The 14,200-nt window shown below is 36.3% G+C and overlaps 1 long non-coding RNA gene across 1 annotated transcript; it reads right to left on the bottom strand.

Moving 5' to 3' along the window:
• Positions 1 to 1,264: 1,264 nt before the first annotated feature.
• Positions 1,265 to 13,971, bottom strand: LOC138870060 (uncharacterized). The gene is made up of 2 exons (XR_011400279.1): positions 13,517 to 13,971; positions 1,265 to 12,411 (listed from the first exon to the last, which is right to left on the bottom strand). It is a non-coding gene; the product is annotated as an uncharacterized lncRNA (long non-coding RNA).
• Between the last annotated feature and the right edge of the window lie 229 nt (positions 13,972 to 14,200).

The raw sequence follows: 14,200 nt of genomic DNA, 5'->3' as shown, positions 1-14,200 counted from the left end.
TTTCAAACGACACTTATACTAATAAACATGACAAAGCTGCAAGGAAATTGTAATGAGATAAGCAAAACATATTATACTAAAATAGCACAGAATGAATAAATGAACACCAAACAAAATTATAAAATACCCAGTAAAACTTAATCAAAAGAAACAAAATAGACAAAATAAAAAGTGAATCAAAGAAATGCAGCAAAGACATAATGGATGTGGTCAACTTAGAAAACCAACAAATACCAACTTCTGGGCACTCAAGAGAACAACCTATAGACCAACACACACGCGCGAATACAAAAACTCAACGGGAGTATGATTGGAATGGAAAATTCACAAGAAATAGAACACCTACTCAATTAGATGTGATTAGAAATAGAAATATACCAAACATCCGTTTTTGTATTAACAAAAAAAACAGATCAACTCCAAGAAATGTACTGACCTGTAAACTCTGAAACCTTTCAATATATAAAGATTTTCCAACTGGTTTACAAGAAGAAAGAAGTGGTGTAGTTGAACACAAACTCGTGGCCAGTAGACCTCAAACGGCGACCTCAACGGCGTACTCGCAAGTCAGATCTCTGACTACTTCAAACTCAAAACACGAGAAGAGATGAAAGATCCATTTGTTCTGCTTTTAAAAGGCTGGTTCTTAGCAGTTTTAAATAAGAAAATAAATTGATTTTGGAGCGGAATTTTGACTGTTTGGTGGCGGAAGGAACTATATTTTGTGTAGTTGATATTTTTGTGAGAAAGAAGACCGAGTGCTCCTGCGGCGTCAAACTTAAAAAAGGATTGCTACGTTTTTTTCTCCTCCAGATGTGTGTGTGTGTTTATATCGTTTAGTGTGAGAAATCACGTGACCAATGCACGAGTGAAAGGCCACAAGAATTAGAAATGCACTGTATCTCTCATGAGAAAATTTCGTGAATTTTTGTTATAAGGGATTAGAGGGAATCTTTTTTTTTTGGAAGAAGACAAAAAAGTAGGTGCTAATTAACTCTTATAGTTATATTTTTTTTTTTTTGGAAAAGTGAAACAATGCAAAAATAAAATAGAAATATCACTCCTACTAAATTAAACTAGCAAGATAACAATACTTACTCAATATTAAATATTGAAACCTTTAAACTCAAAATTAAACTAGACTAGATGAAAAAATGTATTTTTGAAATTTTTTCTTTCTTTTATAAGAATAAAAGCTACTACTTTTAAATTAACTATTTTTTTACTTTCAATTTTCATAAATAAAACTTATAAAAAGGTTAAATAAAAGCTAAAATATGTAGATTAAACTTAAAATATATTTACATACTAAAAAGTGATGAAAACTCAAAATAATCAAAAATTAGGTGTTCACAGCTGCCCCTATTTGCTTTGAAACATGAAGAGTTTTCAAGCAAAGATAAAGTGAGTCGTGTGACTAATTTTTGACCATATCATTGTTCAAAAAAAAAAGGAAGAAAATAAAAGAAAAAGGTGCAACCAAGTCCTGATTTTGGACAGCCTACATATCCCGGGTTATAAGGGAATCAGGTCGAGTGTAGTTCAAAAAGCATGGAATGATGAGTTCGAGAGTCGAGTGATGTTCCGTCGAGGCTCCGGTCCGTGATCTTGTTATTACATCAAAAACCAAAATTAAAAAGACTAACTAAGCCTATCAGTTACAAGTTACAAGATTCCTATCTATAAGTATTCTGAAACTTGATCTTGAGTCTTAAATGTTTCTTCATGCAAATTTTTGATCTGAATCTTGATGCTTGTTATCTGCATGTATTGGTTCATTCCTTTTTCAACTTCTCGGATCAAGGCGGGAGATGCAAAGCTTGTGACTTCAATCACGTCTTGAGCAATCCACATCTTTTCTCCGCTTCTTCACTTTGAGTTCACTTCTTTTTCTTTTCCTTTTTCTTTTTCTTTTTCTTTTTCTTCTTTTTTCTTTTATTCTGGATTGAGACTCCTTATTTTGGTTGTCTCGAACCCTGTGCCTCAATGTAGAACCTGCTCAGATACCAAAACAAACATACGAACCAAATTTTTCTGCCCCAGTTTTCACTAGAAAAATTTCGTGAGTTATTGTAACAAAATTCTAAACTACTTCTTTATTGAAAGCAATAAAAGTCAGGATTGTGTATCCTTGGAAAAAAGAGATTAGGGAGTGGAGACCCCATATCTAAAATGAATTCAACTAGGGATTGGAAACCCTATGTTGGCATCAGGTTATGTTGGCATCAACTAGGGAGTGAAGACCCTATGTTGGCATCAACTAGGGAATGGAGACCCTACGTTGGCAAAGGAGACTAGGGAATTGCGTACTTTATGCTAAAACGAACCAAGAATTTTTTTTTGGTGTTTGAGAAAATCATTCTTTTAAACAAATTGCTCCAATGCTTTCATCAGACTAGGTTTTCTTATCTTAGGAAAAAGATTCATCAGACTAAGACGTTTATCCTAGGAGAAAGATTCATTAGACTAGGGTTTTTTTCCTTTTTTTGTTATCTTAGGAGAAAAATTCATCATACTAAGGCTTCGTATCCTAGGAGAAAATTCATCAGACTAAGATTTCTATCCTAGGAGAAAGTTCATCAGACTAGGTTTTCTATCTTAGGAGAAAGATTCATCAGACTAAGATTTCGATCCTAGGAGAAAGCTCATCAGACTAGGTTTTCTATCTTAGGAGAAAGATTCATCAGACTAAGATTTCGATCCTAGGAGAAAATTCATCAGACTAGGTCCATTTTTTTTCTTTTTTCTTTTGGTATCTTAGGAGAAATATTCATCAGACTAAGATTTCTATCCTAGGAGAAAGTTCATCGGACTAGGTTTTTATATCTTAGGAGAAAAATTCATCAGACTAAGACATCTATCCTAAAAGAAAGTTCATCAGATTAAGTTTTCTAACTTAGGAGAAAGTTCATCAGACTAAGATTTCGATCCTAGGAGAAAATTCATCAGACTAGGTCCTCTTTTTTTGTTATCTTAGGAGAAAGATTCATCAGACTAAGATTTCGATCCTAGGAGAAAATTCATCAGACTAGGTTTCCTATCTTAGGAGAAATATTCATTAGACTAAGATTTCGATCCTAGGAGAAAATTCATCGGACTAGGTCTCCCTTTTTTTGTTATCATAGGAGAAAGATTCATCAGACTAAAATTTCGATCCTAGCAAAAAATTCATCAGACTAGGTTTCCTATCTTAGGAGAAAAATTCATCAGACTAAGATTTCTATTGGGAGAAAATCCATCAAACTAGGGCTTTTTACCCTAGGAGGAAAAATGTGAGTGCAATGGGAACATTTTATGCGCATTAGCAAGACAAATAAAGGCTAAGAGTTGAGAAACTTCCCTTTGTCGGCTCTTCTCTTCTTTTCTTTTTCTTTCTTTTCTTCTCTTTTTTTTGTATTTTTCCTTTTTTTTTGAACAACTTTTCTTGCACAACTTTGTTCCTGTTTCGCACAAAGAAAAATTTGTCAGTTTTGAAAATGATGGTCGGTTTGTGGCCTTGAGTCTTGGGAAGCTTGGCTCCTGCGCAATCAGCTTGAGTCGGCTTTAAGAGACTTTTGCTCTGCATCAACCCTAATTGTTTCACACCCAGTACCATTTGTATTTGTAGCTCAATCAGCCTTTTCTCGCGGGAGATCTTTTCTTAGGTGACCTTTTCTGATATCTTGAATGACTTCCTGCTTTTTGAGCAATTTGTCTGTTAGAGAGAGTCACCAGTTATCTTTGCTTGCACCAAGTACGCCGACAAGAGTCTTTTGGGGAATCTTTTGCATGAATCCTCAAGGTATATTAACAGTAACAACTGAGTGGGCTGGCCAAATTTACTTTATGCAACTAAAAAGCCGGTAGTAGATTTTGAAATCTTTTCTTGCTTGTTTTGACAAGGACGGACTTAGAGTGAAGGACACAATGATGCAAAGAAACAATATTAACAAGAAATGCCCCTGTCGGGAAGGACAAAGGGAAGAGTTTTTGTTTTTTTTTAAAAAAAAATTGCGCTAACTAGACTTAATGATCATGACATGCATTTTGGACTTAACGGCTTGATCTATCAAACTAATCCAATCTTCCCTTTTACCATTCTTATGACCTTTGAAGTCGGGCTTGTTCGTGCCAATTCTTTGCATCAGCTTCACGACTCACTTTCGACTAGTGGCGCCCCAGGGATTTTCACCAACAAGTCTCTCTTATTTATTTATCTTTACTTATTGTCGCCTTACAGTGCTCAGTGGGGGTCTTCACTAATAAAACTCTCTCATTTTCTTTCTTATGTGAGCAACTTGACAGTATTTTATGTCGTGTGACAATTGTTGCTCATTACATGCGCCTCTTGGCATTCTTGAAGGCTGATCAGGAGGTCTTTATTTGAAAGGGTTTTGGATAGGTTTGGAAAGAAAGGACGGCAAGAAGGATCAAAGTAGACTCAATATGATGGGTTGTACACTTACAACTGTTGGAATCGACTCTTTCAAAAACTAAAACAAACTTATGCCCCAGTTTTAGATACTGTTTTTTTTCTTTTTTTTTGAATTCTTATTTGGGTTGGACCTAACCGTGAGGCTACCTACGTATCCGTTTTTTTAAGGAATCAGGACGAACGTAGTTCAAACATCTGACCTAACTATTTTTTTTTATTTTTTTTTTGTTTTTCATCTTTCTTTCTTATTCTTTGTCCTTTTTTTTCCTTTTGTCTTTTTTTGTTGTTTTCAAAACAAGTTGCCCCAGCTTCTATTTTCTGGGGGCATGGACCTTTGCCAGTTCTTTTCCTCTTCATTTTTTTTTCACTTGAACTTTCTAAGAATTGCCCCAGTTTGTACTCTTGGGACATGGACTTTTTTTCTTTTTCTTTTTCTTTTTTTTCATTTTTTTGTTTTTTGAATCTTGACTCTAAATTTAATTCCAAAAGAGGCTGGTCAAAGAAAATAACACAGGCTCAAAAGGGGTAGTGAAGGATATAAAGTGTTTGGATAGCAGAAAAAGGGTCTCCCAGCCTCGAAAATGCTAATGATAGTATCCTTTCGTGATCACATCATTGATGAGAATATCCGTCTTCTTGGTGTTTCGTGGTCGAAAGACACTTTCCATCCATTAATGTCAAACCTTTGACCAAGCTTCAATTGATTCAATATCCTCAAGCCCGATCTCCATAATGATTTGAAGGTGAATTTTACTCGACCTTAATTCCAATTTTCAGTTATCTAATTCAACCTTAAATCAATTTTCTAAGATCTAGCCAAATTCCGCATGCATGTCATGTCATTAGAACTAGCAGGAAAAGAACTGAGCATGGAATGACACAAAAGAAAAAACTCTATTTTATTGAGTAAACAACAAGACACACAACCTAAAATCCGAGTTACAACCCTAAAATAACTCAGCGAATGAAAATAGCAACAAAACATGCAGATAAGACTCACACAAAGAGAATAGAGGGATGGAAGGGTTTGACTCAATAAAACAAATAAAATCTGGATCACAACCCTGAAATAACCCAGATAATAGAAAAAACATCAAAACAAACTACAAAAATTCCTTCCTAGTGAGGAGAGAATGACTTTTCAATTGCTAAGCTTGACATTTAACCACAAATTTGCTCATCAGAATCACCATGGTTTTCTCCAATTTCAGTTGGCAAGTTCCCGAGAGGATTCTCATACTCCATGTCACTAGGCATAATCCCCACAAAGTGTGCATCATTATGTGCAGGTAAAGGATTCTGCGTGATATTTTGGGTGTCACTATCTTGGATCACGATCAATTTTTCCTGGATCATCCTTTCTATTTCTCTTTTCAAATCCCGACAACTTTCAACATTGTGCCCCTGGGCATTGGAATGGTATTCACACTTTTTATAAGGGTCAAAGCTTCTTGCACGTGGGTCCACATAATTTAGAGGAATGAGTGCAATCATGTCACAATGCTTTAACTTCTCAAATAAGCTTGCATAGGACTCTCCTATTTGTGTAAAGTTATCTTTCAACCTTTGTTCCCCTCTATACCCCTAGCTTGGATGTGAGTAATAGGGCACTTGAAAATTTTGTGGAGACTGGTGGAGATGCGGTGCTGGTGCTGGCCTTCTTGGGTGTCTTTGTGGCTAGACAACATACTGAGGTGGAGCAACAGAGTATTTTGGGTTCTGAGGTGGATAATAGTGCTCAGGGGAATCATCGAAAAACAGACGAGGCTGGTCATACCTTCGAGATGTTCTCCTAGGAGCTCTTCTCGACCCTGATGTTATCATGATTTCTTCATCCATCTCATTCGTGTCACTAAAATTATCAGATTCAACCTGGACAGCCTGAGTTGCGGCTTTAAGAATTGCTTGACTTATAATTTTGCCTGTCTTAAGACCATTTTGTACCATTTCTCTCATTTTGATTGCTTTCGAGAAGGATTTGCCCACTGTGGACATCATGTTTTGAAAATAATTTGGCTCTTGAGCCTGAAGGAAGACAATGATTAGCTCGTGTTCATCTATGGGTGGCTTAACTCTGGCTGCTTGCTCCCTCCATTTAACGGCATATTCCCTGAAACTTTCAGTTGGTTTCTTCTTCATGTTTGAAACGGAATTGCGGTCTGGGCCGATGTCGATATTGTATTGGAACTGTTTGACAAAGGCCTGTGTCATGTCATCCCAGACATACCAGCGAGATGTGTCTTGATCCATAAACCATTCGGAGGTTACTCCCGTAAGGCTTTCCCCAAAATAAGCCATCAGTAATTCTTCATTTCCTCTCGCACCTCTTAGTTGATTGCAATATATTTTCAGGTGGGCTAGGGGGTCTCCATGTCCATCATACTTTTCAAATTTGGGAGTCTTGAAACCAGGTGGCAAGTGGACGTCGGGGAACATACATGGATCCTTGAAGGCAATACTCTTCTGACCTGCCAATCCTTGCATGTTTTTTAACTGTCGTTCTAAGCTTTTCACTCTTTGGATCATTTTTTCCTGTGCCATCTTTCGGGCAGGCTTCTCAATCTTTGCATGAAGATCAAATCGGTACGAGTGGTACTTAGGAGAGTGGTATTGTTCTTACTGGGTAGCAAATTGTGATTCATGACAAGGCTGTCCTTGGCCATTGGCCCATGCTTGACACATTTCGGTCATTTGCTGTTTCAGTATTCTATTTTCCTCAACCACAATAGACTTTTGTTGAACCCTCTGACCCTGAGTCTCTTGAGCACTCGCAACAGCTTCAATGTCAGTTACCATTTCTCCTTGGATCTTGGGTTGTGTTCTTACCACAAACCGACCACCTCAAACTTTCTTCACAATTCAAAACAAAAGACACGTTAGAATGGACTCAATTGGTCCTTATTATTATCATCATTTTTTCACTTTTGTTCTTCATTTTTTTTCATTTTTTCATTTTTATTTTTAATGGTTGATCGAACATGATGTAGGTTGCCTACGTATCATGTGGGAACATGAATCAGATCTTGCGTAGTTTGGGAAGATCAGGAATAAAGAAAATAAACTAACTTTTTTTCATTTTGGATTTTGAATTTTTTTTTTAAAATTTCTGAAATAAAGACTTATAAAGAAGAAAGAAAATATTTTTATTATTTTAATTTTTGGGGGGGAATTTTTGAAAAGAAAGACTTCTAAAGAAGAAAGAAAATATTTTTTGAATTTTTTATTTCGGTTTTTTGATTTATTTTTTTTCAAAATTTTTTAAAGAAAGACTTCTAAAGAAGAAAGAAAATATTTTTTTTAATTTCAAACTTTTTTTTTTGGTGGGGGGGGGGGGGATTTCGAAAGAAAAACTTCTAAATAAGAAAGGAAATATTTTTGGGTTTTTGGACTTTTCTTTTGACTTTATGAAAGAAATACTTTTAAAGAAAATATTTTTGAATCTTGAATTTTCTTTTCAACTTTCGAAAAAAGAATGAAAATATTTTTTGGATTTTTAGAAGAAATTAAAAGAAAATATTTTTGTATTTTTTTAAAAATTTGGGTTTAAAAGAAAGACTTTTCCAAAGAAGAAAATAAAGGAAAATATTTTCGGATTTTTTGAAAATTCTAATCTCAAAGAAAGACTTTTCTAAGGTAGGAAGTAAAGGAAAATATTTTTGCATTTTTTGAAAATTGTGGGCCGGAACTGATGAGGTTTGCCTACGTATCTTACATCCGGTGAGAATCAGACCCGCGTAGCTCGGTCAGTTTTGACGCAGCAACAAAATATGACTTATTTTGAAATGACTTTTCCTTTTTTTTTAAAGAAATTTCGGCAGAGTTTCAGAATATGTCAAATGTAACGACCCGATCGGTCGTTTTGAGCTCCGGCGCGTCATTCAGCAGTTTGAGGCCATGAGCAACTTCATCTCAGGTATATTGACTTGAGTGTATGGTCAGAATTAAAATTCAGGAAGTTTGGAGTCAAATCTAAATGGAAATTCTCATTTTGAAAGCTTAAAATTGAAGAAATGAACTAGGATTGGAATTTTGAGTAAAAGACCTCGGAATTGGGATCCGAAGGTTCCAGCATGTTCGTATGATGATTTCGGACTTGGGCGTATGTCCGAATTTGGTTTTGGGTGACCCGTGAGCATTTCAGCGTATATTGTGAAAGTTAGTACTTTAGAAGAATTTCATAAATTTGGGTTGGAAGGCATTTCAGTGTTATAAAAGTTCGTTTGGGATTTCGAGTCTGGGAATAGCTCTGTATGGTGATTCTAGAGTTGTGAGTGCGATCGGAAGTGAATTCGGATGTCCGGAGGTCATTTTGAAGTCATTTGGCTAAATATAGAAATTTGAAGGTTTTTGAGAAAATTCGACCGGAAGTGGAAATTTTGATATCGGGGTCGGAATGCGGTTCCGAAAGATGGGGCAAGTCCGTAATGTCGAATGTGACTTGTGTGCAAAATTTGAAGTCATTCCGGAATGATTTTGGAAAGGTTTGAGACACTTAATCTCTTTTAAGGAAGCTTAAGTTGGAAAAGTCAACCGAATATTGACTTATGTGTTAGAGAGCTCGAAATGCATATTTTATGGTTCGGATAGCTTCGTTAGGTGATTTTGGACTTAGGAGTGTGTCCGGAATATTTTTGTGATGACCGGTGTAGAATTAAGCTTGAATTGGTAAAGTTAGTATTTTGGCGAATTCCGGTTGATAGGTGAGATTTTGATCTGAGGGTCAGAATGGAATTCCGAGAGTTGTTGTAGCTTCGTTATGTCATTTTGGACTTGTCTGCAAAATTTGAGGTCATTCGGACGTGGTTTGGTTGGGTTTTTGATCAAAAATAGAATTTGAAAGTTCGTGAGATTCATAGGCTTGAATCCGATGATGATTTGATGTTTTGATGTTATTTTGGGTGTTTCGAAGGTTGGGACAAGTTTGAATGATATTGTGGGACATGTTGATATAATTGGTTAAGGTCCCGAGGGCCTCGGGTGGATTTCGGAAGGTTTAACGGAATGAAATTCGGACCAAAAAGAAAAGAAAAAGCTGCAGAAATTTCTGCTGCAATTTTCTGCAGAAGGTCTTTGGACTGCAATCGTGGAGCGTACTTCGGAGGCCTATATCTTTTGATCTACAAGGAATTTTGAGATGATTCAAAAACGAAAGTTGTGGCCCTTCGTATCTAGTTTCCAGAAAGCTAAAGAAATAGTAATTTGGACATTTGTAGGGAAAGTTATGATTGATTGAAGATGACTGGTGGAGCAGTTTCTCAAGAAATTTTCTGATTTCATGGAGCCGATTTAGAAGCTCATATCCCGGGATATATAAAGAGTTATATGGTGTACAACCTATCAAATTAAATATCTTTGAGTCTAGTTTCTAAATCTTCAAACCGTTTGTGATTTGGATATTTATACAAGACGTTATGGGTGTTTAAACAGAAGGTGTCCGACAAAGAACAATTTTAATAGGATGTACAACTTGTATAGCACAAGTGCAAGGTACAACTAGACGAAACACGGGCAGATTCTTTTAAACACGGATTTGGCTTATTTCTTTCATTTCTTTCATTTGGCTTGGATTATTTTGGAGAGAATTTCAAGGGGGATTTCATCAAGCATCAAAGGTGAGTTGTTTCTACTTATTTCCAAGTTAAATACATGGATTAGAGCTGAAAACTCAAGTAATTTATGGACAAAAATGGTGGTTTAGGGCTTGAAACTTAAGAGAATTAAATGGTGATTTGAGGGGTCAAATGAACTCCGATTTTTATGAATTTGGTATGTATAGACTCGTGGCGAGATAAGGGTCGTATTGATGTAAAAATTTCTGAATTTCGAGACGTGGGCCCGGGGCTTGGGTTTTGCTAATTTCGGGATTTTCGACATTTTTCGAGTCTTTTCGATTGGGTTATATTCCCTTAGCCTATTGTAACGTATTCGTTGTGGTTTTGACTAGATTCGACGCGCGAAGAGGTCGATTCAAGAGGAAAGGGCATTGCGGACTAGTCTACGGCCGGTTAGAGGTGAGTAATAGATGTAAATGTTGTTTTGAGGGTTTGAAACCCCGGACTTTCACATCGTAACGCTATATTGATACGTGACACGCACTCCATGGCGAGTGCGGGGTCGGATACTATTGGGGATTGTGACTTGGTCCATCCCATGTGATGTTTATACTATACTGGTGATTGATACACATACTTCATTGATATTACGGGGCTTGATGCCATGTTTGGGGCCTTGTGCCGATTTGTAAAATCCTTCGAGGATTGATATTACTGCTTAGCATGATTTGCATATCATTTAATTTCAGTCCAAGGTTTTAAATGCTGTTTTGCAAACTCAGCCATAATTCTAAGTGTTGAAAACTTAAATGATATTTTTAAATGTATTCCGGGCTGGGAACTTCTGTTTTGTAAATGCCCAAGGGGCTTATTATATTATTTTCTGGACTGATTATAAAGTGACTTGAAACAGTGGTAACAATGACACTGTGTGATATACTTGAAATAGTGGTAACAATGACACTGCTGATATACTTGAAATAGTGGTAACAATGACACTGTATGATATAAATTGGTCAGGTAACAATGGCTGACCGGTCAAGTAACAATGACTGACCAAGATATTGCGCTTGGGCTGTAGGAGCCCCTCCGGAGTCTGTACACACCCCCAGTGAGCGCCGTCGACGATAAATAAATATGGATGGCTCGGGTTGCACGCCGCAGTGGGTACTGGAATGTACCATCATATGCATTGCATTGTATTCATGTATTTGTATTTATACTGGTGTTTAGCTGCTCAGTTCCATATGTTGCTGTATATTTGAATTTTAGCTTACTTTGTGTATTTACTGGATTTTCCTATCTTCGGACTGGAGTTACTTTTATTACTCACTGGGTCGGAGCACTCACTTTACTCCCTGCACCTTGTGTGCAGATCCAGAGCAGTCTCAGGCTCAGTAGATCCAGTTGATCAGCAGATCCAGCCTCTGGGAGTATCGAGGTAGCTGCACGGCGTTCGCAACCATTGATCTTCTCCCTCCTATCATATCTCTTTATTTCCGCATATCAGACTTTGGATATACCATGTATTAGGATGATATTCTATATTCTAGAGGCTCAGATTCGTGACACCGGGTCCTAGTGAGATTATATTGTGTATTTTGTTAAAATCTTCAGTACTTTAATCTTGCTTAATTGATATTTTTTTCTGCTATTTTTGATAAATTGGGTTAAGTGTTGAATAATGGTCGGGCTTGCCTAGTAGTGTGTTGGGCGCCATCACGACCGGGATTTGGGTCGTGACATCAAATACTTATCTCTCATTCTCTTTTCTTTTTTTCTTTTTCTTTTTCTTTTTTTTCCTCCCCTCCCTTTTTTTTATTTTCTTTCCCTATTCTAGAAGTCAGTCAACATGCAAGCCGAAACAGACAGATACGCAAGTAACACGTAAGATGCATTAGGATGGTCTTTTCATTTGGGTACACCTGTCCTAGACGGACCCAACCACTGTGTTGAGTCCCCAAAGTTAAAGGCACGTGATACAAACAAGTGTTCCTACTAGGGATCCGGCATGAGGTTATGTTATTCTAGGTTTAAAACCTGGGTGTATTGTTCTAAACCTGGCTTACCCGAGCGAACAACTCGAGCCGGGGGCAACGTACCGAAAATACAGAAGCTTCACCGGCTTTGCAACTTGTCCGAACCTCATTCTAAAATTGGAGTATGACTCTAACAGAAAAGAAGTCACACGAAGTGCACACTTCCCAGATGATTTAGAAGACTCACAGAGAAGAGGGTTTTGTAACAGCTTATATACAATCCAAGCAATATCAAAGCGGTAAAAAGCGACATTTATCACATTAGGATCAAACACGTAAAAATCAGATAATAAATAAAAACCAACTATAATAGTTATTCTAAGCTCGAATTCTGAATCTTCAACCAGAAGTTCTGGATTCTTATCTCCAGCAGAATCGCCAGAGCTGTCACAGCTCCTTTTTATATCTGAAAGGGGATATAAGGGGAGTTTTTCCAATTAAATTGACATAAATCGAAATAGAATTATTTTATTTATTTCAGAGTCGCCAGTTGAGATATTTATTATGGCATCCCAAATCACCGGTTTATTTTAAATCCCAAATCGAGGAAAATTGACTTCATTTAAAAGTCTGCGAAACCGGAAAATTTAGGTAAGAAATTCTGTTAACCCGGGAGAAGGTGTTAGGAATTTTCGGATTTCGTGGTTCTAGCACGGTCGCTCAACTATTAATAATTGACCTCATTATCTGATTTATTACATGTTTTAAACCAATTGTGCATTTTTACTTTTTAACCGATTTTTAATTATTTATGGAATTATTTCTTGAACAAGTCACGATTGTTGTACACTTGTAGTTTTAGTACACATTGCAAATCGCGTCACATGAAATGCATCCACGATTTACAACATGTTTATTATTATTTATTTTTTTAATTATTGTTCGAAGTGGTCGGGTCACATGAAATGCACACCCGAATTGGAATTTTTGTATCGTGACCATGCCATGGAAACCGTACCCATAGTTACGATAATTTTATTTATGCGCCTAAAGCAAACTACGATGTGCATTAACTATTTTTCTATGTTTGGAATTATTGCAAGGCCTTGTACTTCTCCATAATTTATACTGCATCTTTCAAACGACACTTATACTAATAAACATGACAAAGCTGCAAGGAAATTGTAATGAGATAAGCAAAACATATTATACTAAAATACCACAGAATGAATAAATGAACACCAAACAAAATTATAAAACACCCAGTAGAACTTAATCAAAAGAAACAAAATAGACAAAATAAAAAGAGAATCAAAGAAATGTAGCAAAGACATAAAATGGATGTGTTCAACTTAGAAAATCAACAAATACCAACTTCTGGGCACTCAAAAGAACAACCTATAGACAACACACACACGAACACAAAAACTCAACGGGAGTATGATTGGAATGGAAAATTCACAAGAAATAGAACACCTACTCAATTAGATGTGATTAGAAATAGAAAATTACCAAACACCCGTTTTTGTATTAACAAAAAAACAGATATCAACTCAAAGAAATGTACTGACCTGTAAACTTTGAAACCTTTCAATATATAAAGATTTTCCAACTGGTTTACAAGAAGAAAGCAATGTTGTAGTTGAACACAAACTCGTCGCCAGTAGACCTCAAACGGCGACCTCAACGGCGTACTCGCAAGTCAGATCTCTGACTACTTCAAACTCAAAACACGAGAAGAGATGAAAGATCCATTTGTTCTGCTTTTAAAAGGCTGGTTCTTAGCAGTTTTAAATAAGAAAATAAATTGATTTTGGAGCGGAATTTTGACTGTTTGGTGGCGGAAGGAACTGTATTTTGTGGAGTTGATATTTTTGTGAGAAAGAAGACCGAGTGCTCCTGCGGCGTCAAACTTAAAAAAGGATTGCTAGGTTTTTTTCTCCTCCAGATGTGTGTGTGTGTTTATATCGTTTAGTGTGAGAAATCACGTGACCAATGCACGAGTGAAAGGCCGCAAGAATTAGAAATGCACTGTGTCACTCTCATGAGAAAATTTCGTGAATTTTTGTTATAAGGGATTAGAGGGATTTTTTTTTTTGGAAGAAGACAAAAAAGGAGGTGCCAATTAACTCTTATAGTTATATTTTTTTAGTTTTTTTTTTTGGCAAAGTGAAACAATGCAAAAATAAAATAGAAATATCACTCCTACTAAATTAAACTAGCAAGATGACAATACTTACTCAATATTTAATTAT

The sequence above is a fragment of the Nicotiana sylvestris genome, chromosome 6, assembly GCF_000393655.2.
Source record: "Nicotiana sylvestris chromosome 6, ASM39365v2, whole genome shotgun sequence".
NCBI lineage: Eukaryota > Viridiplantae > Streptophyta > Magnoliopsida > Solanales > Solanaceae > Nicotiana > Nicotiana sylvestris.
The sequence above is the reverse complement of the archived record's forward strand: the minus strand, read 5'-3'. Positions and strand labels throughout refer to the sequence as shown.